This window comes from Thermobia domestica, chromosome 9 (genome assembly GCF_964235325.1).
Source record: "Thermobia domestica chromosome 9, izTheDome1.hap1.1, whole genome shotgun sequence".
Lineage (NCBI taxonomy): Eukaryota > Metazoa > Arthropoda > Insecta > Zygentoma > Lepismatidae > Thermobia > Thermobia domestica.
Window position 1 is genome coordinate 73,943,240 of NC_137462.1, and position 19,214 is coordinate 73,962,453.

Here is a 19,214-nt window from a genome sequence, read left to right on the forward strand (position 1 = left end):
CTACTAGTCACCCTCATTTGCCACATTGAATAGGTATGTAATATTTCAAAATACATTTTTATATTTTTGTTTTGTACCGTAATAATAATAATAATAATAATAATAATAATAATTATTATTATTATTATTATTATTATTATTATTATTATTATTATTATTATTATTATTATTATTATTATTATTATTAGCTGCGGCCCTCCACCTTACTAGTAAAGACTGTTATGGCCCTCAGGCTCGTTATAATTGGACAACACTGCTCTAGCCGAACGCCTTAGTCCCCTCGGCTAATGTGACAAGTTGAAAATATAATAAGCGTGTTTCATGTTCAATCTTTTGTTACAGTATGAAATTTATTTTGTATTCTCTGAAGTTTAAGCCTATTTTGACCTGATGTAATAGTCTGTTGAAATTGTTTTATGTTTATGGTATTCTTTACTTTGACGAATGATGTTGTTAATATAGGTTCTATTACGTATTCGTTCATAAATATTACAGCAATTGTCAGGATTATTTATGATCTTTCATGAAAATTGACTGGTGCATGCGCAGTAGAAACAGAAAGATGCACTTTACCGACATTTGTCATACACGCCAGAACGCAAATTTCTAACAGGTTCTCAAAATACCTCGTTCTAAAGGTTGTGGAAAACTGTCTGTTGCTCTGAGAGGAGAAATCATAGGCCGAGGAAAAATGGGACAAACTGTGCCTCAGATTGCTAGAGATCTGGGATGTGACAAGAAAACGGTCAAGAAATGGATTCAGCGACATGAAGAAGGTGGTGAATGGTTCAGGTCTCAGTCAAGAAGTGGAAGTCCAAAAGTGACAACTGCAGCTCAAGATCAAGCTTTAGTTACAGAAGTAATCAACAGACCTCTACGCCACACGTCAATCCTCTTGGACAAAGCCAGAGAATATAATTGTTCTCACGAAACAATAATAAGAAGATTATTGGGGGCTGGTCTACACTATTCAAGACCCGCTAGGAAGACTCTCCTGACTGAAACTCACAAGGCCAGACGAATGGAATGAGCACAGAATAACATAACCCAACCTCAGTCATATTGGGACTTAGTCATCTGGACCGACGAGAAGGTTCTCAAGTCTAACCAACAAGGCAGAGTTATATTGTATAGACCGCGCGGAACCAGGTATGCTGAACAAATTATCAGAACTTCTTGTTCAGGACGAATATCAGCACACTTTTCGGGATACATGACGGCTGCTGGTCCTGGAGATTTGGTTGCGGTGCCTGAGAGAATGAACAGCAGTGTTTACATTAATATCCTCGAAAATACGTTGTTACCGTCCTTAGAAAGAAACTTCCCCGAACAGGAAGAATATATATTTATACATGACAACAGTGCTGTTCACACTTCCCGGCAAACATGAGAGTGGCTAAGTGAACATCCAGAGTTAATTTGTATTGAGTGGCCCCCTCTATCCCCAGATTTAAAACCCAATTGTACATCTGTGGGCCTACATGGTGCAAGAATGGGAAGAGAGACGTGAAAACAGAGACCAAACGTTTCTTCAAAATCATGTTATGGAACTGTGGCAACATTTTCGTGACACCGTCGTATTGCTCGAGACTTGTATCTAGTATCCCCTCCAGACTTCAGGAAGTTACTGACTCTGCAGGTGACTACACGAAGTACTAGTGTGTTACTTTTTGTGTAAACATTTATTTAAGTTTCATTTATTTATTATATTTTTTCAAGAGCAATACTTTCGTTCTTGATTCTTTTCCTCTGCTTGTTTACTTATTAGTTCGTTAAAACGTAAAGGAAGAGTAGTATATCTTCAAAAAGTATTTGTGAATTTACTTTGAACGTTTCTAAGAATACATTTACTTTTTTCCTTACTCTATATCATGCCCAATAGTAATTTCATTTCAGTTAACTAATAACTTTATTTCACATCTCGGATAAAAGTATTATTGTCTTTTTAACGATATTTTTTCCTTTTGATTGTGTAATTTCTAGTTTCATTGAATTATCTCAATTCTAATGAATAAATCACATTTTGTTTATTGTCCCTTCCTTAGCTAAGTTCGAATTCGAGAACAATGTGGTGTAATATACGTTCTTTATTCTTCATATTTTGCAGTAATGACAATACTAATTATTTTTCATGAGTCCAGTTGATTAGTGAGAACTTGGACAAACATTAACCTGGTGATTCTTTACGAAATGACAAGCGTAAAATACATTTTAGCTGTTCTTTATACTTCACAGCGATGAAACATTCTAACAGTGTGTTAGCGTTTCCTTCCTCGCCTTCCAATTGAACTGTCTGTGTACTGCGCATGCGCCAGTCAATTTCCATGAAAGATCATAAATAACCCTGATACTTTCTATAATATTTACGAAAGAACATGTAATAGAATCTATATCAACATACTTCATTCATCAAAGTAACGAAAACGTGTTCATGTAACAAATTAATAGATATATTATATCAAAGTAAATTAGGTTTAAATTTTAGGCAATAGAAAATGTTATTCTGTAATAAGAACTACTACTCGAAGCCTTTGCTACAATCAGTAGTTGTTTCCATAGCCGAGTGGTCTAAGGCGTTGGGCTTGTAAAGCACCATTCGAACTTACTTCGAGTCCCCGTCGGATACAACGCTTTTTTCTCTCTCTTTTTTTTCACCTGTTCTCGATATTTATGTCTGTGTTCTTGTCGGATTCGATTAAATAGAATTTCGAATAGAGACCAATATATATGATAAATAATCATTTATTTGCGAGTCTGCACTCGTACAATATACATTTTTGAGATTTTGATTTTGGAAATGAAGTGTATATACTATTGAATAGTAAAAATAGTAAAATAAAAAAATATTCGTATAAATATTGATTAATTAATTAGTGTTAAACATGGCTTTCCAATCAGAATTATATAGAGAGGACTTACTTCTAAGTGCAATCCGAAAACAAATATTTGAGTTTTAATCTGACCCAAAGTTGGTAACTTACAGGATAATTTATACATGATTGGTATTGTAATTTTTATGCTTTTATTATAATCCTCTATAAGTTATGATTTTACCAATTCTAAATGTAGAACGAGAAACAAGTGTAATATTATATTTGTTACGAAAAGCTTTTAAGCAATGATGCTTTCAGGACGTGATCTGAGGGAGAATTTGAGACCCCTCTCGAGCTAAGAAATTTCCGCCTTCAGGACCATATATTAGATCGTGCTCAATGTGGACTACCAATGTTTGCCCTCCACCTGCATATTGAAATTCCCCCCGAGGATAATTTTCTGAAGTCACCACTGTTTATAAATAGTTTTTCGTTACAAATCAGAGGATTATGGAGTAGTGAGTATACTTCATTTTTTTAGCTATGGATTTAAGATTCGCAATTCATATAATGTTCCGTTCTAATCGAATTTGAAACAAAAGAAGTTTTCAATGAGTTACTCAAAGAAATATTTTCAGCCTCCGGATGAAAATAGGAAGACACTTAAAAAAAGAAACAACTTGCTACCGGGTTTGAACACACAAACATGTGATTGATAGTGTATCGACCCAAACCACTCGACCGTTTTGTATGCCTTTGCACATTTTCTTTTGCCTTTTGTGAAAGCAGTTTACTGTTCCATACTCGTTTTTGTTTATTCCGATACGACTATGAGTTCTCAGTAAATATTTGAACGTTACAGCTCTTGCAATGTATAAAAGTGTTTTTAGAATAAATCACAATCGATATTATGTCCTAATAACATACATAAAACAGGTTGAATTCGTGAAATGATTGAGGTTGGACTGAGCGTAAATGTTTTCATAGTTAGGAGCCTGGATATGCAAACCCGCTTAACGTGGGGATTTAATTTTGTGAAATTTGGTACCTATTGTATATGAAGGGTATTTTTACATTATTTTATATATGATATGAGTTTTGTATATGCGTATACCGTTATCATGTTTCTATTTTGAGGTTCAAAATATGGTAGATACGTACGTGGTGTAAGCATGGTTGTGTTTGTTCAAAATTATCGAAAAAGAATACCCAATAGGAATAGTCAAAACGACTATAAGGAAATGACACGTCAAATTACAGCATACTTTCAACACACAACGTTCGTAATGTCATAACCAGTGGCGGCGGTTGGACGTTAAAAGTGAGGGGGCAAGACATGATCTGAATATTTGTATATAAATGTTAGTTTTCCTGGTTGTTTCTAACATTTTGTTTGACGAAAGGTTGTATAACTAATAGGATACTATATTTTCAGTTAAAATACCGTATAGCGTATATAATAGTTTATTAAGTAAATTGAGAAGAACAACGCAAGTAGATACTAGCCCTTTGTACTCTTAAACAACGAAAGTGTAAGAAGAGATTTGATTCCTTGCTCATGAACATCTTAAAATTCTGTCTGGAAAATTGTGTGATCAGATTATTTAATAAATTTGCAAAACAAATAAATAGAAAGGATAATATTAATCATAGTAATGAATAATGATGCTTGTTTTGCAAAAGTTATATTGAAACTGAGGATTAATGAAAAACTAAATATTTAATTCCACACATGCTATTAAATGTATGTTATTACTCTTAGAAAATGAAAGACAGTAAATACTACAAGCATATGCTACGACATTTAAAGAAATATTTGCTTTTGCAACTTCTTGAAATATGTTCGTTGCCAGTAGGTGCAGATTTCACTTTCTTGGAACACATCAAAACACAACAATACTTACGATCCACACTTCAGTTATACAAAATAAACTTAAAACCTAGAATTATGTTCAATTTACTAAATTTTATTGTATTTACACTCGTACATCCTTAAACACAACACTTCACTCGTATATTACACTACAAAGCAATGGAAAAGGTAGAAGTTGTTTCTTATCACGCTCTTTTTAATCGATATTCCTTACTTTAGAAAGAAGAAAAGACATTTTAGGAACTGTCAATTTTTGTGCAATTAAAGAATAACTTGTGAAATAGGCCCTACTTTTTTGCATAATGTTCTTTCGATTAGCTTCAAAGCGGCTCACTAACATATCGAGCCCTTGTAAGAAGAAATGAAAGTATGCTGAAATTGTGCTCCAATAGGTTATTTTTTGGGGTTATTTTCTGTGGCGATTAAAACGCAATTACTGTAGCTTTCTTTACTCCACGGGAAGACAACCAATACGTATTCACGCAACAGCAAATATTATATGGCAGCATTTTTTCCTATTAATCAGTAACACATACAAAATCATTACATTTCCAAATGAAACTATATACATTAATTGGTTACTTAAAAAAGTGCGGGGGCAACTGCCCCCCTTTGCCCCCCCTAATCGCCGCCCATGGTCATAACATTATAGTCAGCCTGAAACACCCCGTTCTTAGTGGAGAATGGATTTAGGTAATTGTTGGTTACGTCTTTATTCCGAACCTGGGAAAAAGAGCCGCATGTAAGAATTTAACTATGAATTGGGTAAATTGGAGTTAGTACAAGGACATATTGATGAGTGGATTCTTTCAAAACTTTATGTATGGAGTGATTTTGAATTCATTCAATAATGGTGAAGTAAGACAAATATTTTTCTTCGTAAAATGAAAACAAAAACAAAATAAATAAATAAATAAAAACTCCAGGGAGACTGATTAAATATGTAACACTGCGGCGAACAAAACAAAAAATTTGAAAAAATCAGTTGATAAAATGATTTGAGAAGATTGTAGTTTTCTGAAGTTCAGTGGCATCTTTAGCTATGATTGATGCTACATCTAGCGATGAATTTACGTCTGTCATGGTAACGGTATGCTAGGTATAGTTTTTTTTTAAAAGGCTAAGTATTAGGGAATGTCGTCAAAAATAATTGTTTCATGTGAATAAGACCAAATAGTGTCGAAAAACTTGTGTTATGTTATTACATTAATATAAATCTAACACATTAATATAAACAAACAACTTAAAAGTTTAAAATTCTGGGGCACGGGTATTTTATGTCGTAAGCAACCTGGAGGTTCGTCGCAACAAAGGCAAAACTATCCTCTGCTAACCTAAACCAGTTCGACTATTATTATTAATCTATCTAAAAACTTGGTTTATTTAGTACTAGTTGAACCCATTCTTCTCATGGGGTTGTACTTGGAAGCCAATGCCTGTGGGAGTATCACCATTCGTTTCAGCGACCGCGAAAACTATACATTTGACGCTAATATCAGTCATTTTGAGCTATTTTTACATGTCTCGGTATTCATCCCCCCCCCCCCCCGCTGACCCCAGCCCGCATACAATGGTAGCTGAATTTGCAAGTCATCATTAATAGTAGTGACATCATTGACCTCAGCGACTGCGAAAGCTAGGTATTTGACATTAATATTGGTCATTTTGGATTATTTTACGTGTCTCGGTATCTCCCCCCGGTGACCCCCGGCCCGCATACAATGGTAGCTGAATTTGCAAGTCATTCCTAATGGAAGTGTCACCGTTGACCTCAGCGACCGCGAAAACTATGGATTTAACACTAATATCGGTCATTTTGGATTACTTTTACATGTCTCGGTATCTCCCCCCTTCATCGGGGACCCCGGCCCGCAGACGAATAGGGTGAATTTGGAAGTTAGCGCGATCGGAGTTTCACCATTGATCTCAGCGACTGCAAAAACTATGAATTCGACACTAATATCGGTCATTTTCTAATACTTTTACATGGCCTGGTAAACGCCTCCCTTAGACCCCCTGGTTCGAATTAAAAAAAAAAACGCTTCGTCTTGGTCTGGGACCCGGGCCAAAATACCAAAATTTGGTAATTCTCAGCCCCGACCCCAATCCAGTAATGGTAAAGCCCTCCCCTGACACCCCCGGTTCGATTTGAAAAAATCGTTTCGTCTTGATCTGGGGCCTGGACCAAGGTAACCGTAACCAAATTTTGCTAGCCCTCGGTCTACTTGTCTGGTTCCCAGACCGCACACAGACAGACAAACGCACAAACTAACTATTTTATTTATATTAGATTATCCTTATAAATTATTTCTCTACTCAAAGAAGTTTTTGTTTCAGGCGCCTCGATTATAACCGTACTACAACTCCGTGTACCACGTTATATTTTATCATTCTCCCACGTTATACGTCTCATTATGTTATCCGCGTGATATTCGATTAACTGTAGCTATTGACACGTTTCACACTATGCAATATAAAGTCACTCATTTACTCGTCGCATCTCGTTTGGATTATTTTATAAGGACTTATCTGGATAATACTGTAATTACTATAAATTAATTTATATGGAAATATGCCTTACTCGATAGATGGCGTGAATATTTATAAGGGAGGTTATCTACTTAAAAGGCATAAAATGATAACAAACAGCTTTCCCATAATGTATCTAAAGCTCACAATATACAATATATAAAGACTAGAAGTGACTGACTCATCATTGGCCAAACCATATCATTTCTAGAAGCATGAAATTGAAACAAATTACCCCCCTTTTTTTTTTTTCAACAAATCAAGAAATATAAGAAGCACTTAGTAATCCGGATTATTTAGGAATCTTGATTGCAGCTATACTAGCAACAAATGCCACCTGTGCCCAGACAAGTTGAGGAGACGTAAGTGCGCGCGTGCTGCTTGTTGTGTAGGCCTAATCCTTGTCGAATTGTGAAATGGGTAATTGAAAGAAACGGCGAATCAGTGTTAAACTTTTAACTTGGGAAAACGGCTATAGAGAGGCCTGTTGCAAGTAGCATTCGGTAATGCACCAATGATTCGCTGAATAACATTTTACTGGCTATAACTTTTCAAAGCTGGAGAAATGTCCTTGGAGAATGGAATCCATTGTGGTCACGTTCCTGAGAATTGTATATAGAAACGGTATTTCCCTTGTTCCTTCGCCCTCTTGGCCATTATTTAACTAATGAAATAATATGTGAAATATTTCGAAAGGAAGGAAATGAAAAAAATAAATAATCCTTATTGATGAAAATGCAGTCATGAAATAAGAGTTTATTCTTTTAAGATTAGCCTTTTCCTCTAATATGATGAATTATTTCCTGTTAACAAGCATCCTATTCTTGTTGATGACCAACTCCGGCATGGTCTAGTGGCTAGGATACCTGGCTATCACCCAGGAGGCCCGGGTTCGATTCCCGTTGCCGAAATGTTCCATTTTACATGTCTTATTATGAAAGTTGACTACTTACTGAAGGATAGTCATTGCATTTCGTGTCCTGTTGTAAATTAACTCCAGTATATTTTCTCGAGATAGCAAGAGTTTAGAGAGAGCATTTGCCAGATGTCCACTATTATCACATAGGCTGTATGCCAGTAGCAATCGTTATATTGAAATCAGTGTCGGGAAGACATATCGTAGGTATATAGAGCTGAGTTGATTTTAACGATCCTTTCAGCAGCGAAGCTTTATGAGGCGGGACCTACTGATTAACGTGAAATCCGAATCACATAAGCTACCGCCAGGCAGCGAAAAGTAGGTATATAGAAACGTAATTTTTAACTAGTTACCAGTAGATAACGTTTGTTATATATACTATGTGCGGCAATGGCTGCGGAAGATGCGAAACTTCGCCCAAGCTGGGATTTACCAAAAAAAAAAGAAAGAAAAAAGAAAAAAAGAATATGTATGCATCGAATAGGAAGAAAAGTCCATCGTATGTTATAACCTTTCCCCTTTTCCTACACACACACATTGTGTGAGGTTTAACATGTAGATTCTAGGAAATTACACGAATCAGAATTCTATTTATATCACCAACTATTTGACAAAGGGTTGTATCTCAAGTTTTTCTTTTCTTTTTTCTTTTTCTTTTTCTTTTCTTGTTTTAGATATAACGAAAGAAATATAATTCCATAGAGAAGGAAGAAGTTAAATGTGTAATAATTGATCATGAATTCCACATAATTATTACCTGGAAAAGGTGACGAGTTATTACATATTCAACTGCTTTCATGTATACGAAATTATTGTTTCTTCCTTTATGCCTGAACAAGTAACATTTTGAGGTACGACCGTTAGTCAACTAGAATATAGTACAGTATATAGTATGCATGTATATAGTATATTGGCCTATATAATACGAACGAAAAATGAAACTTTAGAGGTTAATTTCCTGCCTGCGAACGTTGTAAATTATAGAGAAATAGATTGGATTTGGGTTTTGAGTTTAGCGTCCCTTTCAGCAGCGAGGCTATATGAGACGTGGACTTACTGATTAACGTGGAATCCGAACCACATGAGCTCCTGCTATAGAGAAATAGAATAAGGTGGCAGAGAAGAGAATAAGGTAGAGAGATCTGTTGCAAGTAGCATTTGGTAATGCACCAATGACTCGCGAAATAACATATTACTGATTATCACGTTTCTAAGTTGGAGAAATGTCCGTGGAGGATGATATCCGTTCTGGTCATTGTTCCTGAGAATTGTATATAGAAACGATGTTTTTTATGTTTCCTCGCCCCCGTTGCCGGCACTAATGAAATAATATGTGAAGTATTTTCGAAGAAAGGCAAATAAAGAATAAATAATCCTTATTGAAGAAAATTCAGTGCGGCTTATGTATAGCCCGCTCCCCCCAGTTCTTTGTCACCGGAACTGGAAGTCACTACTACTACTATTACTACTACTACTACTACTGCTGCTGCTGCTGCTACTACTACTACCACTACTACTACTACTTATATCGAGACAAAACCCAACCAACCCCAGCGGGGCTTCTAACCCGTTCCTACTACTACTACTACCATTGCTACTAACTACTACCACCACCACTACTACTACTACTACTACTACTACTACTATTACTACTACTACTTGTATTAAAGCTTCCTCACCACAAGATTTACATCTTAAATCTTTATAACATGCGATTCCGATTCATTCTGAACTAATATGAAACGTTAGAATCACTATGATTCGTTAAAAATCACTAGGGGGAGCGGGCTATACTCAATCCTATTCTCTTAATATGAGGATTTAATTCTTCTTGAAGCGTAGGTCCGGCATGGTCTAGTGGCTAGGATACCTGGCTCTCACCCAGGAGGCCCGGGTTCGATTCCCGGTGCTGGAATGTTCCATTTTACATGTTTTATTATGAAAGTTGACTACTTCCTGAATGATAGTGATTGCATTTCGTGTCCTGTTGTAAACTAGCTCCTGTTTATTTTACCGAGATAGCAAGAGTTGAGAGAGACCAGTTGCCGAATGTCCACTATTATCATATAGGTTGTATGACAGTAGCAATCGTTATATTGAAACCAGTGTTGGATAAATATAAATAATCTTTAAAATACATTCAATAATAATAATAATTATAAATAATGTGTTTCGGCGTTTCAGAAAACTCTTCTCCTAGGACAGAAAAGTTATCTTTCTTATAATATTCAAATTTCTTTCTTTATGCAGAAAGTGGCAAATGTACAAATTTACTCAGATTGGAGGTATGAAATTCTGCATATAAATTTTTAGCTGAGAGTACTCAAATTATGTTGGAGCATCGCAAAAAATTCCGCTCCTAAGGAGCTCATTTCTATATCCAAATTTCCCTTGGCTTTATTCAGAAAGTTCTGAATATAAAGATATGTTTAAATTGCAAATATGAAATTCGGTAAATAATCTCTTCATGAAAATAATGAAATAAAATTTTCATTATTTCTAAAAATTCAGTTCCTAATGATACAAAGGGGTTCATTTCTATAATATCCGAAATTCCGAATCTAATATCCAAATAAGGGGAAAATGGAACAATTTCTACAATATTCGAATATCGGGTTTTATATTTGCGTTATTCTTCTCGTGTTCAGAACGAACAGCAGCTAGTATTGTGTAATTTAATTGCCATTTACTTTCTTCTACAGTGATTCTCCATGTGCCAAATACTAAAGAATTAGTTTCTAGGATGAATATGTTTCAACATAGTTGTCTGTTTAAGAGTAAACATTAGAGACAAAAGGGGAAGGAGTTAAGATTTTTGTATAATGTTCCAATACAAATGTAATAGGATACAATAGACCCTGTTTATGCAGCGGCGCAAATCTGTCTTCAACGTTGAGAAGGACAAGTAAGACCGTTAACTTTTTTTTCTTTCTTTTGGTTAAGCGATGCTCAAAATAGTGAAGTTGAAAAACAATCCTGTGGGGATCAGGGAACAGAGTTGTCTTCAATTTTCGGAGGCGTACGATACATCTTTGAGGCTTATTCTGGGTGGACATCAATTTCATCTTACTTTCCTTTGTGGCAATCGGACACAAATCATCACATTTCCCCCCGAAAAAAAAATGAAATCGGATTATTGGAGGGACAGTCCCCCATATCCAAGATTGGAGGGAACATGTCCCCCTCAACCCCCGGGATTTGCGCCAGTGTGTTTATGTATGTTCTAATTTACTATATTGCATAATGTGATATAAATTTCTTAGACTCGTACATGAATGCTCCCTGTCAATAAAATGCAGATTCTTTAAAATAAATAAATAAATACTTTTTGTAAACAGGATTCGATCGCATTGAAAAATGAATAGTAGTTGACAACTCCAAAATACTATACACAACACAATATCATGCACACCTGACTTTGATTCTTCTCTGTTTCTGTTAGTTTTGCTGTCTATAGCATTGAATCTGATATCATGCAGTATGCCAGTTCTTGACTTTTCGCATTATTATTATTATTATTATTATTATTATTATTATTATTATTATTATTATTATTATTATTATTAATGGTTGTTTTCCATATGCCTCTCGTATGTTAACTTGGCAGCAGACACGTAGCCAAGGGGGGGTCCGGACTCCCCCCTTCGAGATCAAAAATGGAGAAAATAAGAAAGGATGAAACAAAATGAATTGAGAAAAAGAAGGATCAGCATTAAAAATTTTAAAAAAAACTACAGGAAGCTTTTGGTTACTCTTTCTTATGAGGAGATTTGTATTACTTGTAATACATGGTGGCGAGGTGAGCGATATTTCTGGAAGAGTCAGGGAATTTGAAATTTCTAGAAAAGTTACGGAATTCTCAGAGTTTCTGCTACTAGTTGGGGAGATTTCAAGCTTCCGAAAGCATTGTGGCGTTGTGTAACAGCATGAACATTTTTAAACATAATTTTTCTTCATCGCATCCTTGCAGTATCAAACATGTTATTTCAAAAGCAATTTTCTACTCATCCTTTAAAATGTCATTTGGAACAGACAGTAGTTGACGAAATAACAAAAACAAAAATTTATGTGGAAAGAAAGTTCTGTTAGTATTTGATTCAACAGAGAAAGAAACGCAAATATTGTAAAATATTTTACAAGGCATTATTGAGTATGTACTTTTAATAATAATTGAGGTCATAATGAAAGGGAAATTGTTATATTTGAATAAACAGAGGAAGGACGTAAATATTGTAAAATCTTCTTCAATACTTTTTTTTTATTATTCTTATTTTACTCGAGATTTCTTCATAGTTTTTTTTATTTAAATACTTAATAACATATCCTCATTTTATTGTCCTAACAAACCAATCTATGTTGATAGTAAAGTAGTTTAGATTGATCAAGCTCCTGGGTCTTCAGTTTCATGTCACGCCCCCCGTTACGAAATACTAGCTAAACGAACCAATATATGTTCCAGTAAAATAGTTTAGAATGATTGAGCCCCCGGTGTGATGACTACAGTATTTCGTGTCACGGACCCCCCCCCCTCACGAAATCCTGGCTACGTGCCTGCTTGGCAGCTATATTCAGGTACGGTAGTGTATTTCTATTAAAAAAAATATATACATGTTGTTCCATAAGAAGATGAAGGGAAACAAAATTTCGCTTGCAAACATACTCAAGTGACGTAAAGATCTAGGTTCATCTTTTTGATTTCAATTCCCTGGTTAGTTTCTCTTCTCAAAAACTATTAATAAATTGCAGTTGTGAATCTTCGTTGCAGGTAGTACAGTGGAAACACACATTACCTGAGCCCAGGCAAGTTGAGTGAGACGTGATTGAGTGCGTGCTGCTTCTTGTGTAATTCTTGTCGCATTGTGAAACGGGTAATTGAAAGAAACAGCGAATCTGTGTTGAACTTCGTTTTTTAACTTGGGAAAACGGCTATAGAGAGACCTGTTGCAAAGTAGCATTAGGTAATGCACCAATGATTCGCTGAATTATATTTTACTGGCTATCACGTTTCAAAGCTGGAGAAATGTCCGTGGTGAATGGTATAAGTTGTGGTCCAGTGACGACGCCAGCTTTAAGTTCTTAGGGGGGCAAACGAGGGGCAGATACATTTTCGGGGAGGGGGGCTATTTGCCATACCAAAAATGACATACTTATTACGTTTGACTTATTTTACATTACATTGTGTATTTCGTTGCTGTTTTCATATTAACCTATATGATTATAAATTAAACTTATTTCAAGTAAAATGTGTAACTAACAAATAAGTAACGTCTGCACATGAAATATTTTTCAATGAAACTTTTTTGAAGCCTAAATATAAATTGAATTACTTTCGCTTATGCTACAAGTAACACATTCGTCTAGTACTATATGCTACGTATCTCTCTCTCTCTCTCTCTCTCTCTCTCTCTCTCTCTCTCTATATATATATATATATATATATATATATATATATATATATGTAGAGAGAGAGAGAGAATTTACGAGGAGCTGCTGAAAATGTCGTAGTCCAATCCAGAAGGAGTGTAGGTACTAGGTAGAAAAATGAAACCATAGTTTAGAAAAACATCTCTCTGTATGTACAAATACAAATTTTCATATTAATAATGAAATTCTTATCGTTTCTCAGGTCTCTAAAGTGATTGTGTGTGTCCAAACAGCGAATTTCACAAACATTCATACCCTAACTGTTATAATATATTTGTTCCACCAAGGAAAGTCATCGAAGTAAATTAATTAGGAAATTAGAGAAACACCACAGGACTCTCCTCCGTTATATACAGTGGTGAAGAAGTAAGTGGCTTAGTATAAACGTGGCGATTTTTCAACAAATTATGCTTTACATTCAGGATGATTAAAAGCAATGACTCTTCCCGAAATCATGGATGCAATTTGTGACATTATTCTTGAAAATTGCAGCATTTTAGCCAGTGGTGGATATAGCCCGGGGCCGGAGGGCCTAGGCCACGACAGTTTTTGAGTGACGAAAATAATTTAACTATTATTTATATAGTTTTTAAAGTGTATAATAAACTCGCGATATACTTATAGTCTGAGGTCTGGCTGCACCCCGCTTTCTCAGTTCTGGGCATTTCTTTGGAACTCGTCGGTAGCATAATTCAAAATGGCTTCGGTATGCGCAAGTTCTCAGCATAATGGGTTCTCAAAAAATCTGTCAGGAGAATGAAACAGTGGCGGCATTAAGAGAAGTCTTCTTCCAATTTGACTGTAATGCTGATCAATTTCGCTCACGAATAGTAACCATAGATGAAATATGGTTGTACCACTATGATCCTGAAACGAAACAACAGTCAATGGAGTACTAGCACTCATTTCTCCCTCACCCTAAAGTTCAAGACAGAAGTAGGTTGAGAAACTGTTTGCAACATTCTTCTGGGATAACTATGGAGTCGTACTCATAGACTACCTCCACAACGGTCAGATATTTAATCCAGAATCTCTACATTACTTACAAAACTGAAAGAAAAATTCCAAGTTCAACGCCGCGGAAAATGAAAAGAAAGGAATTCTGTTACTTCAGGAGAATACACCTGTCCATCAAGCCCCTGCGAACACAATTGACATTGCATAATCTAGGATTTCAATGTCTAGATTATCATTCTTATTCCGCAGATTTAGCTCCGTCTATTACGTGTACTTATTTCCCAAACTTAAATAACACTTGAAAGGACGTCATTTTAGATCTGATAGGGGTAGTGCTACGAACAGTGGTGCGAGGAAATCTTCAGATATTTAAACTTTTCTGCAAAAACTGGAGCACTGTACAAGGTAGTATATTGACTCTCGGGGGAAGTGTAGAAGAAGTAAAACTTCACCATTCCAAGTGCACTCCTTCTGGGTTGGGCTATGAATTTTTCAGCAGTTTCTAGTCAATATGGTAGACGTCACGTCAGTACTTTGAAACAAAATAAGTAAGGGAGCACTAGTATATACCAATTACTAACGAAAGATCAGCACTCTGACAATACGTTTTATTGGGAATCAGTATAAATTTATTATTATCATTTGCAGGAAGGGAAAACACAACTCTTTTTATCCCCTTGAAAAAATTAAGTCCTAATAGTTGCAAACTAAGCTGTTATAAGCACATCCTCTGAATATTGAAAGCCAAGAATAATGTTTCAGAAAAAAATAAGTATAGAACAATTAAATAAAACAAAATATGAAACTGAAAGCTTCAAACCTGGATAAATACAAACAAGTTACGTAACTTGTTTTACCTTTCTTTTGATTCCAATCGAAGTTGATCCAATGAGAAGAAAACAAGTCGACCAAATCTACTATTCTTCCCTAGGCACAATAATTAAAAATCATAAGAAAGAAGTATAACTAAAATTTACCTCAAAAGGCGCTAAATTAGAAGACAGAAATATGTGTGCATACCCAGACGCTCAAAGAAGAAAGCTTGAGGACTAATCTGCCACATAGTAAATGCATGGAAAGTAGACTACAATTTGACAATGAGATTGGTTATGATACTGATATAAAATACTACATGTAGAATGTTTAAAAATTGTAGGAGTCTGGGGGGGCAGTCTAGGTGGCATTCTGGGGGGCAGAAGTAGCTACTAGGGGGGCGCTCGCCCCCTTGCCCCCCTCTGGCGTCGTCACTGTTGTGGTCATGTTCCTGAGAATTGTATATAGAAACAGTATTTCCCTTGTTCCTTTGCCCTCTTGGCCATTATTTAACTAATGAAATAATATGTGAAATATTTCGAAAGGAAGGAAATGAAAGAATAAATAATCCTTATTGATGAAAATGCAGTCACGAAATAAGAGTTTATTCTTTTAAGATTAACTTCTTCCTCTAATATGAGGAATTATTTCCTATTAACAGGCATCCTATTCTTGTTGATGACCAACTCCGGCATGGTCTAGTGGCTAGGATACCTGCCTCTCACCCAGGGGGCCCGGGTTCGATTCCCGGTGACGGAATGTTCCTTTTTACATGTCTTATTATGAAAGTTGACTACTTACTGAACGATAGTCATTGCATTTCGTGTCCTATTGTAAATTAACTCCAGTATATTTTCTCGAGATAGCAAGAGTTTAGAGAGAGCATTTGCCAGATGTCCACTATTATCACATAGGCTGTATGCCAGTAGCAATCATTATATTGAAATCAGTGTCGGAAAGACATATCATAGGTATATTGAGTTGAGTTGATTTTAACGTTCCTTTCAGCAGCGAAGCTTTATGAGGCGGGACCTACTGATTAAGAGTCTTCATCCCGGCGAATTTAAAATACCGCTAATTTTACAGTAATTATGTGATATCTTCAAATAGATAAAACATAATTGAAATATGGAACAAGAGCGCTCTAGACAATATTATTTTACATGAGAAACCGTTATCACGACTCACTTATCTGCTTTCGATTTCGAGCCATTTTGAAAATCGGCATTTTTTTTCGCGTTTCTAAACAGCTGAAAACGGAAAGCCACTATGTGACTTGTGATAACGGTATCTCATGTAAAATAATATTGTCTAGGGCGCTCTTGTTCCTTATCTCAATTATCTTTTATCTATTTGAAGATATCACATAATTACTGTAAAATTAGCGGTATTTTAATTTCGCCGGGATGAAGACTCTTAACGTGAAATCCGAATCACATGAGCTACCGCCAGGCAGCGAAAAGTAGGTATATAGAAACCTAATTTTTAACTAGCTACCAGTAGATAACGTTTGTTATATATACTATGTGCGGCAATGGCTGCGGAAGATGCGAAACTTCGCCCAAGCTGGGTTTTACAAAAAAAAAAAAAAAGAAAAAAGAAAAAAAAAGAAAAAATGAACATAAAAAAAGAAGAAAAGAAAAAAAGAATATGTATGCCTCGAATAGGAAGAAAAGTCCATCGTATGTTATAACCTTTCCCCTTTTCCTACACACACACATTGTGTGAGGTTTAACATGTAGATTCTAGGGAATTACACGAATCAGAATTCTATTTATATCACCAACTATTTGACGAAGGGTTGTATCTCAAGTTTTTCTTTTCTTTTTTCTTTTTCTTTTTCTTTTCTTGTTTTAGATATAACGAAAGAAATATAATTCCATAGAGAAGGAAGAAGTTAAATGTGTAATAATTGATCATGAATTCCACATAATTATTACCTGGAAAAGGTGACGAGTTATTACATATTCAACTGCTTTCATGTATACGAAATTATTGTTTCTTCCTTTATGCCTGAACAAGTAACATTTTGAGGTACGACCGTTAGTCAACTAGAATATAGTACAGTATATAGTATATTGGCCTATATACATACGAACGAAAAATGAAACTTTAGAGGTTAATTTCCTGCCTGCGAACGTTGTAAATTATAGAGAAATAGATTGGATTTGGATTTTGAGTTTAGCGTCCCTTTCAGCAGCGAGGCTATATGAGACGTGGACTTACTGATTAACGTGGAATCCGAACCACATGAGCTCCTGCTATAGAGAAATAGAATAAGGTGGCAGAGAATAGAATAAGGTAGAGAGATCTGTTGTAAGTAGCATTTGGTAATGCACCAATGACTCGTGAAATAACATATTACTGATTATCACGTTTCTAAGTTGGAGAAATGTCCGTGGAGGATGATATCCGTTCTGGTCATTGTTCCTGAGAATTGTATAGGAAATATAGAAACGATGTTTTTCATGTTTCCTCGCTCCTGTTGCTGTCACTAATGAAATAATATGTGAAGTATTTTCGAAGAAAGGCAAAGAAAGAATAAATAATCCTTATTGAAGAAAATTCAGTATGTATAGCCCGCTCCCCCCAGTTCTTTGTCACCGGAACTGGAAGTCGCTAATACTACTACTACTACTACTACTACTGCTGCTGCTGCTGCTACTACTACTACCACTACTACTTATATCGAGAACAGAACCCAACCAACCCCAGCGGGGCTTCTAACCCGTTCCTACTACTACTACTACCATTGCTACTAACTACCACTACTACTACTACTACTACTACTACTACTACTACTACTACTACTACTACTACTACTACTACTACTACTACTACTACTATTACTACTACTACTTGTATTAAAGCTTCCTCACCACAAGATTTACATCTTAAATCTTTATAACATGCGATTCCGATTCATTCTGAACTAATATGAAACGTTAGTATCACTATGATTCGTTAAAAATCACTAGGGGGAGCGGGCTATACTCAATCCTATCCCCTCTTAATATGAGGATTTAATTCTTCTTAATGCGTAGGTCCGGCATGGTCTAGTGGCTAGGATACCTGGCTCTCACCCAGGAGGCCCGGGTTCGATTCCGGTGCCGGAAAGTTCCTTTTTGCATGTCTTATTATGAAAGTTGACTACTTCCTGAATGATAGTGATTGCATTTCGTGTCCTATTGTAAATTAGCTCCTGCTTATTTTACCGAGATAGCAAGAGTTTAGAGTGACCAGTTGCCGAATGTCCACTATTATCATGTAGGCTGTATGACAGTAGCAATCGTTATATTGAAACCAGTGTTGGATAAATATAAATAATCTTTAAAATAAATTCAATAATAATAATATTTATAAATAATGTGTTTCGGCGTTTCAGAAAACTCTTCTCCTAGGACAGAAAAGTTAACTTTCTTATAATATTCAAATTTCTTTCTTTATGCAGAAAGTGGCAAATGTACAAATTTACTCAGATTGGAGGTATGAAATTCTGCATATAAATTTTTAGCTGAGAGTAACCAAATTATGTTGGAGCATCGCAAAAAATTCCGCTCCTAAGGAGCTCATTTCTATATCCAAATTTCCCTTGGTTTTATTCAGAAAGTTCTGAATATAAAGATATGTTTAAATTGCAAATATGAAATTCGGTAAATAATCTCTTCATGAAAATAATGAAATAAAATTTTCATTATTTCTAAAAATTCAGTTCCTAATGATACAAAGGGGTTCATTTCTATAATATCCGAAATTCCGAATCTAATATCCAAATAAGGGGAAAATGGAACAATTTCTACAATATTCGAATATCGGGTTTTATATTTGCGTTATTCTTCTCGTGTTCAGAACGAACAGCAGCTAGTATTGGTGCAATTTAATTGCC

General features: G+C 35.4%; 4 non-coding genes across 4 annotated transcripts; all 4 read left to right on the forward strand.

Annotated features, from left to right (window-relative positions):
* Positions 1-8,054: 8,054 nt before the first annotated feature.
* On the forward strand, positions 8,055-8,126 carry TRNAD-AUC (transfer RNA aspartic acid (anticodon AUC)). Its single transcript has one exon. It is a non-coding gene; the product is annotated as a tRNA-Asp (tRNA).
* A 1,851-nt stretch (positions 8,127-9,977) lies between these two features.
* Positions 9,978-10,049, forward strand: TRNAE-CUC (transfer RNA glutamic acid (anticodon CUC)). Its single transcript has one exon. It is a non-coding gene; the product is annotated as a tRNA-Glu (tRNA).
* Positions 10,050-16,015: 5,966 nt separating this feature from the next.
* On the forward strand, positions 16,016-16,087 carry TRNAE-CUC (transfer RNA glutamic acid (anticodon CUC)). Its single transcript has one exon. It is a non-coding gene; the product is annotated as a tRNA-Glu (tRNA).
* Positions 16,088-18,373: 2,286 nt separating this feature from the next.
* TRNAE-CUC (transfer RNA glutamic acid (anticodon CUC)) lies at positions 18,374-18,444 on the forward strand. Its single transcript has one exon. It is a non-coding gene; the product is annotated as a tRNA-Glu (tRNA).
* The last annotated feature ends 770 nt before the right edge of the window (positions 18,445-19,214 follow it).